We start from the raw sequence: 8,626 nt of genomic DNA, 5'->3' as shown, positions 1-8,626 counted from the left end.
CGACACTTGATCTGCGCGCCCGTTAGTTTCTCTCAGCATACAGGGCGCTATAGCATCCCGCGATACTAATAACTGTACTTTGTCATGGCAAAGTGTAGCCAAAACTCTCTAAGAGCGTCATGATTCCATTGATTTTGATGCCTGCCTGTTCATGGAATTGAATTGAATTGAATTGAATTGAATTTAATGTTTTATTGTCCAAAAATACGAATGAGGAAAAGTGCCTTCCACCAGCGTTTGAATAGGACTACATTCAAGAGATATAGGCTTACACAAATAACAATATTGTTCAAAGAACAACATAACTACAGAGAACATGATATTCTGACAATAAACAAAAATCTGTTATATCGTTGTGGCAGAAAATAAGAATAATGATCAAAGTATTCATAATGCATCTTCAAGGTGCATCTTATGTATCTTACTTAATTGGGTAGTTTAAATAAATTCCATAATCATGACAATATTACCATTAAAGATTCAGTAAATCATGTACGAGTACAGGCTCATCAACATCTTCTTCATCTTTCATTTCTTCTTATGCCTTCTTTCACGTCCAAATTAACATAATAACAACTTCAAAACAATTTGAATTGGTGCTGATGCGAATTTAAGTGCGTTCACGTGCGTATTCAATATGAATGCGTTTTTTTTTATAAACGTTTATAATAAGAGAAAATCATGAAATCACATATTGTATAATGCTGATGAAATCAAATTGAATGAACTTTAGCTTTTTGAATGTTGAACTCTATATACTGATCATTCAAATTCGCTCAAACGTGAATAATCACATCGTTAAATCGGACGCAACTCTGACAAAATTGGACGGGAAACCTATCCATTTCATGAAAGAATTTCAATCCTGCACCCAAGTAAATGATTCCAACGCAGGAATTTTCGACACTTTTCCTCTCACATTACGACAGGGCCGTTGATTAAATTACAGGATGGCATGGGGCCAGGGTTCAATACAATAACTTTATTGAAAATAAGACTTTTCTGTGGGGTCTGCCTGGAAGGGGCATGGTTGTGCGCATGAATGTAGGCATGACAATTGCACGTAATTATATACTCTTCAAGTTGTTTTGATAGACAAAATGCATGTGTATCTTTATTTGCCGAAGCAGAGCCAGAGCAACCCTGCAATACACAAATAAAACATACATCCAGTGAATTATTAATCATCATACAATATTAGACAACATTACAACTGTATATGGAAGTATAAAAGTAAGCGTATACAGAGCAAAATTAATAGCTCATTCAGACATGATGTTTGGGGGTTTTTTGCGGGGGGGGGGGGGGGGGCAAGAATAATGTTCAATCTTGGAGGGTAAACGTGCAAGTAAGTGGTAGAGAGTATAATTATATAGCCCTCCCTCACGAGGGAGCTTAACTGCATTTTTAGAAATGAAATTCAACGATCTGGTGCACATTTTACCACCGTATATAGCATATTTCTGACGATTTTTCAAGGAAAAGTATGTGAGACCCAGTACGATAGTTAACCATTTTGATTTAAAAGCAAAAAGGCTGCAACAAGGAACTTTTGCACTGTCGTTGATTTTTTTTAAATTCAGTTTACAAGCTTGCAAGTTGATCAGGGAGGGGAAACTGAGAAGAGAGATGGGAAGAGAGAGAAACAAAGAAGAGCAATTTTGTGAGAGACTGATTACTCGGTGTTGAAAAAGTATCCTAATTGGGCGGGTAAATCGCCAATGAGTATACTATCTCACTTCTATTTAAATTTTGTCTTCTTCTTTCTAGGCCTATTTCTTTTTTCGTCTTCTTCTATGCTTTTCTTTTCTTCTTTCTGCTTCCTCTGCATCTTAGATCTCCTCTCTTCTTATGACACACACAGATACGATAGAACCAAAACAAGTATACATTCTACTTATTTTCTAGGAGTTATAGACGAAAACTTATCATATTTAGGGTGTCTCTTCCTCAATGAGGAAAACAATTGGAATCATATTTAGGATAAGACATCATGTGCCTAGACAATACAATCATAATAATTATAACACCTTATACGAGTGAGCGTGCAAGTAGCTGATTATTCTGAATGTCATTTGACCCGCATTCATCAAATCAGATGGCAAGGTAAGGGAGCTTGGCCCTTTTACACCGAGTATGGTATCATAACGGCAACGGTCCGGTTTTTTTTTTTTTTTTCCATATGGATAGTGCGCCAAAAGGTGGCATGTCTGGTTCTCTTACAATATCACTTCCCCGCTAATAATTTTCTTACAAAATTAATCTTTTTTTTTTTTTGCTACACAAAATTAATCTTCAACTGGTGATTCTGTTGCTCTTGATTTTTACATAAGAATACAATTCTGGGTGACTTTGTACCCAATTACTGATTCCTTTTGGCACAACATAGCAAAAAACACGATCGTTGCCGTTACCGTGCTCGGTGCAAACGCGCCCTTAGTTTTGCGACGCGGACGTTTGAGACGACGATTGCGTTGGACGTTCTCCTCTCTCCTCTGTACTGTGTCGTGTTGTAGCTTTAGCATGTTTAGATTACGCTAGGACGCAAGCTATAAAAAAAGATAATAAATAAATGGCGCCCCCATGTTAATCGGCGTAAAGATAGCCAAAAGCAGGGGGTGTTTCATGAAAAATTTAAGTCGAACTTAAAAATTGAGATTAGAATTATGGTATGCGCTTTTTTTCTCTCTCTTCAGTTTTATTTGATGTTTTTGGAATCCACTTTAGATTGTTATCAAAATTCACAGAAAATCCTTCGTCCTTTACTTTATTTTGTTGATTTGGCCCTAATTTATAATACCTGAATGAAAATGTCTTCCAAATTTTCATTCTTATAGTATATGAACATCAGAATATCATTGAAGTAATCATCATCTTCGGCACAGGACGATAGTATCAACAGGTTACTCAGTTGACGAGAGCCAGGCAACCTCATTCCTATCAGATATAAAATACCATACTCGAGAACTGAATCGCATCGCCATTTGTTCTTTCGAGAACAGTAAGGAGCGGGAATTCCCTGTCTGTCGTCGGAAATAGTTGTAGCGCCATCTGTGGGAGCATTCCGTAACCGACTATAAACGGTTGAACACAGTGGCTAGTCTTGTTCTTCATATTTTGTTATGTGCTTGTAAATATCTGTAAATTACATGTATCTATAATGTAAATGACACAGTCTGCAAGAACCTTCAGCTCATTGAAGGAGGCAAACTTTACGAGAAGAAGGAGAAGTTACTCGTACACACAGCCTACCATCTAAGTTCGACTTTAATACTTGTACTAGTACAGGGGGTGTTTCATAATTGTAACTTTTATGCAAAGGGCCCCTGGAGTAATTCTTCGTGAAACATCCCCTCCCCCCAAAAAAACAACAACAACAAAACAAAACAAAACAAAACAAAAACAAAAACAAAAACAAAAACAAAAAACAAAAAACAAAACACACACACACACACACACACACACAAAACAAACCACGTCGTGAAAACTCAGACGACGCGAGCTAAAAATAAATTGATTTTGATCCGCAATTTTGCGCATGCTCAGAACATGTTTTTCCCTAGCACTGATTTGGTGAGCAAGCTAGCTAGCTTGCTCAAGCGCGCTGAACGTACGTGTAGGTCCGGCGGCGCGGCCGGCGGGGCGCGGCCAAAGAGGTTGGGCGCGGCCTCAGCCCCACAGCTGCAGCCGACCGACCGGGCTCGCGCGCTCAACGTTAAAATTACTGCAGTAGAGGTAGGTAAAGCATGCAGTGCGAGGTTGTACTCGAGGTACGGTAAAGCTAGCTAGCTAGCTAACCTAAACCTCTCCCTTCTATCTAACGTTAGCTCTGTATGGATGGCGGCGCGGCGGATACGGTATGTTACGATCTTTGGTATGTCTCGACTCTAGAAACGTCTAACGTTAGGCAGTAGGCGCTAAGATATACGATATCGATTATTGAAAGTAAATTAGAAAGTGCCTAATTTGAAGTGTAAGAGTTGTATTAACTTGTACCACGTGTTATGCCTCAGTCTTACTTAGCTTTATAGGGTAGCCCGACCAGACGCTGTAAGTACATTGTACGCTGTGCGACAGCGACTGGGCTGTGTATCCGTATACTGTGAGTAGTTAAGCTTAGGGGCCAAATTTATGAATCAAATTCAATCGGTGCACAGCGGAGGCCACAAAAGTGTTAACTTTATTAACCATTACTCGGCATTAGTGTTAACTGTTAGGCCTCGAGATCTGTCATTTCCATGGCTTTAGGTTTGGTTGTCGGAAATCCCTTTAACGTTTAAATAGGCTAGTCACTAACTGTTAGTGTTTACAAAATGTATCTCATGGGGGTGTCTCATGTGTTACTCTAACACTTTAACTCACTAACCTAACCTAGGTCTGATTGTAGAATGGCCGAATCTAATTTTTTGTTAACTTCGTTCATTAGGTCTACCGTATGTTGAATTAGAGGATCTAGAAGCTACATTATACAGTGCTCCATTCTGGGATCGTTAATGGAGTGGATCAACAAAGAAAGGAAAATGGCTGCACATTTGAAGAGGTTTTCCCTGCCAGGAAAAGACAGTCGCTGCATTCGGTTTGACGGTCGGGTGTTCAAGATAAAGACATTCATGACTCCTCCAACCAGAGGGTGAGTTGAAATGTGTCTAGTCCCAACATTACAATTTAACAAATCTAAAATAATAGATCGTCTAGAGTACTAAACCGTACAGATGTTACCGGGTTCTAAGTAGTATGTACAGAATTTAGGTCGATCTAAGCCAAGTTAACGTCTAACAGTTAAGTCTTAACGTTTGGCCTAACGCTCTCCCTAACTCGTTTATAGATCTAACACTGACACTACTTAACAGGTGTTACGGTTTTACGCATGAAATACACTGTACTAAAAAGTCAGTCAGAACCTAGGTTTGTGATGATACTCTGCTACTCATTCAAACTTGTCATAAGTTTTCTATTTCTACTAGAACTAGATCTACTAGGTTACTACTACTAGGAGAGTAATGCAATTCAAATTTGATAGTTGAAGTACATTTAAAGGTAAAATATTCTTACATGCACTTCACTGAAAAATGGGATCAGTAGATTCTATTAAACTGTTAAATGAATCCCTTATCTCACTTGAATGCAATATAATGAAAATTTCTCTCTGCGAATTTGTCACTAGCAGTGAGAATAATGGGAAAGATATCAACGTCGGCAGGTGTATCAAAACACATTTTCTACATGTAATTAATTGCATTTTTTTTTTTTTTTTTGGTCAGCAGGAATATCGGTGATTATGTGAGTGAAGATGTTCTTCATAGAGAAATTGAGGTGAGTGTTAAAAAGATGTGTTTTAGAAGAATGAGAAAAATTTTAATTCTTAACCATTGTAACAAGCACATAATGACTTTTCATTTCAGCTATCATAATTAAATCAAAACAAGAGAAGGAATTGCATGGGATGTTAAAAGTTTATCTACAAATCATGCAAAGATGATAATTTGAATCAAGCTATTTTTTTTTTCAGAAGAAGGGAAGGGATTGCATTGGATGTTAAATGTTTATTCATAAATCAGGCAAAGATGATCATTTGAAGCAAGCAAAGAAACAAACAAAAATATAATATACCACTGATTACCAGTGTGTGATTATTTCAAAATTGCCCACTTATAACCTTGTTTAAAATTCAAATTGAAAATGCTATCTGGTCTTAATAAATGAAGTGAAGAAGAATCTAATTATTCACTTCAAGAAGCAGTAAAAATGTAGTGCTATCAAGAGAAAATGAAAGGACAATTTTATAAGGCCCCAACATAAAAAGATGAGAAACTAGTTACGTGGTTTCTTTACGGGTCAGTTTTGAATGGATAATATTTGACTGAAATGGAAAAAGCCACAAAAAAGGGGTGTGACCATACAAGGTCCTTTGTGTAATTTTTTTTTTCAGGGATATCTGAGGATTGCAGTTGGTTTTGCGACATATTGTTTTGCTTTCAATTGGTAACTGTCTCATAGACCGATTATATAAACGCCTTTTTTCTATTAGCAGACTTATAATATACTGCTAATTATTCTGACACAAATGTAGAACATTACATACAGTGTATTCGATGTCACAGTTCAATACATTTTGTACCATGGAAATGCAATCGCTTAAGGATATAGCTACCCATTTCATCCTCACTTGATATGTCAAAACAAGAATCAAACATATTCAGCATATCGCTAACTCCTCTGCACCATGATAAGAAAGTAAAATCACTTTGTGAATTCCTACTGGAAGAAGGGTAGTTTATCATAGTTGATGAAATGTTTTGAAAGATTATTGACAGGCCAAATTTCTACAGAAATGTGATAATTCTTGCAGAGACAGTCTATTTACACAGGTAACTTGCTATCTACTTTAGATAGGTGTTTGCCGTGTGCAGCATATAAGATGCCAAAACTATCGGTAGTCAGTGATACAGAACAGATCACAATTCTTGTCTGCATTAGTAGTGCATTGTATACTGTCCATGTTTGAGGTGCCAAATAATGCCAACTAAGCAGTGGTAATTGTAATAATGCTTATCATAGAGTGAAGTACGATTGGTTTTGGCTCAGGCAAAAAAAAAAAAAAATATATATATATATATATATATATATACAGCTATATATATATATATATATATATATATATATTTATGATGATAATTGTATTTGTTTGCATGTAACTGAACATACCATTTCAACGCAACTTGGAAAGAATAATACAAAGAGCACTGACTGACTTGTGTGTTGATGCTATTGTAAATATTGCAGCACACAGTTCTTGCTTGTGAATGTGCTTTACATGAAAAGTGGAGCAGGTCATGTTACTAGTATCACATCATGAAAACTTTATATGTAGGTGAAAAGTGTTCTGACGGTTATCACTATATTCATCTATTATTCTCACAGGATGTAATTAGAGCTGTGCTTTCAGTACCTCCAACTGTGGAACCAATGATTATGAAAACCGAGCACTTTGTAATCAAACCTGGTGAGGATCATGTATGAATGCTACTTTTTGTTTTAGGGAGAGAATTTATATTTTGCCCAAATACATTCAGGACAATTCCGTGTGCCCATATTGACAATGATTTTCCCCCTTGATCTCGTAATTCATGCAGAGTTATTCAAAAAGCATAGATTTGTGGTATTTTCTTTCTTTTCTTTCGTTTCTTGATTGACTTTTTTTTTTCATTTTGATGAAGTAGGGGAGACATACAAAAATCCAACAGAGTCTCTCAAAATATCTTAATATATTCATAATTACAAGTCATGAGGAATACAGATTCACTCTGTGATATAAGAAAAAAAATATCCGTGCCTTTATCACCAGTTTGATGTTGTTCGTAATAATATTGCTGTTGTTCAAGCCACTATGGGCATTTTATACCCCCACCCTCACATAGCGTGTATGGGGGTAAAGGAATCACTCTGAGGTCGGTGGCCGGTTGGTCGGTCGGTCGATCAGTCGGTCGGTCGGGCGGTCGGTCCGTTGCAAAATCTTGTGAATCGAACTCCTCTCTCATATTTTGAGCAATTGACCCCAAATTTGGCATGTGTGACCGCTATCAAAGGTAGATGTGCAAGACACCTTTTTCGTTAGTATTGCATAATGCGTTGCCATGGCAACAGCATATTTCCCCACAAACTTGTGGATCGAACTACTTTCTCATTTTTTGAGCAATTAACTTCAAATTTGGCATATGTGACCGCTATCACAGGCAGATGTGGAAGGCACCTTTTCCATGAGTATTTCATAATGCGTTGCCATGGCAACGGCAGATTTTCATAAAAATCTTACAAAATGTTGTGGATCGAACTACTCTCTCAGTTTTGTAGCAATTCAATTTGAATTTGGGATACATGCAACCAATGTAATGTGTAGTTGTGCAAAACACCTTTGATGTGTGCGTTAATAAATCTGTTCCCATGGCAGCAGCAGGTATTTTTTACCAATCATTCAAAAATGTGTGGATTAACCTGTCTCCTTCAGTTTTTCAGCATTTGTTGAAATTTGGCACACCTGACCACTGTAGTATAGATGTGCAAACTTAATCTTTCGTCAGTGTTGAACAATGCGTTTCCATGGTAACAGCTTTTTTATACTAAAAAGCATAAGAAATATTGTGGATTCAGCTAACTCCCCCAGTCTTTGAGCATTTAGCTTGAAATTTGGCACACATGACCACTGTGGTACGTAGATGTGTAAACATAATCTTTCGTCAGTGGTGATCAATATGTTGCCATGGTAACAGCATATTTTGAATGAAAATCATACAAAAATATTGTGGATTCAATTAACCCCCTCAGTCTTTGAGCATTTAACTTGAAATTTGGCACATGTGACCCCTATAGCATATAGATGTACAAACTTAATTTTTCATGAGTGTTGAACAATGCGTTGCCATGGTAACAGTGTTTTTTTTTACAAAAAGCATATAAAGATATTGTGGATTCAGCTATCTCCCCCACTCTTTGAGCATTTAGCTTGAAATTTGGCACTCCGCACCTGACCACTATGGTACTTAGATGTATTGTTGATCAATGTGTTTCCATGGTAATGTCATATTTTGAATGAAAATCATACACAAATATTGTGGATACAGGTAACTCC

Source organism: Diadema antillarum, unplaced genomic scaffold (genome assembly GCF_040938485.1).
Source record: "Diadema antillarum isolate AM-2024a unplaced genomic scaffold, OU_Dant_1.0 seq00001536_RagTag, whole genome shotgun sequence".
Lineage (NCBI taxonomy): Eukaryota > Metazoa > Echinodermata > Echinoidea > Diadematoida > Diadematidae > Diadema > Diadema antillarum.
Note: the sequence above shows the minus strand (reverse complement) of the source record.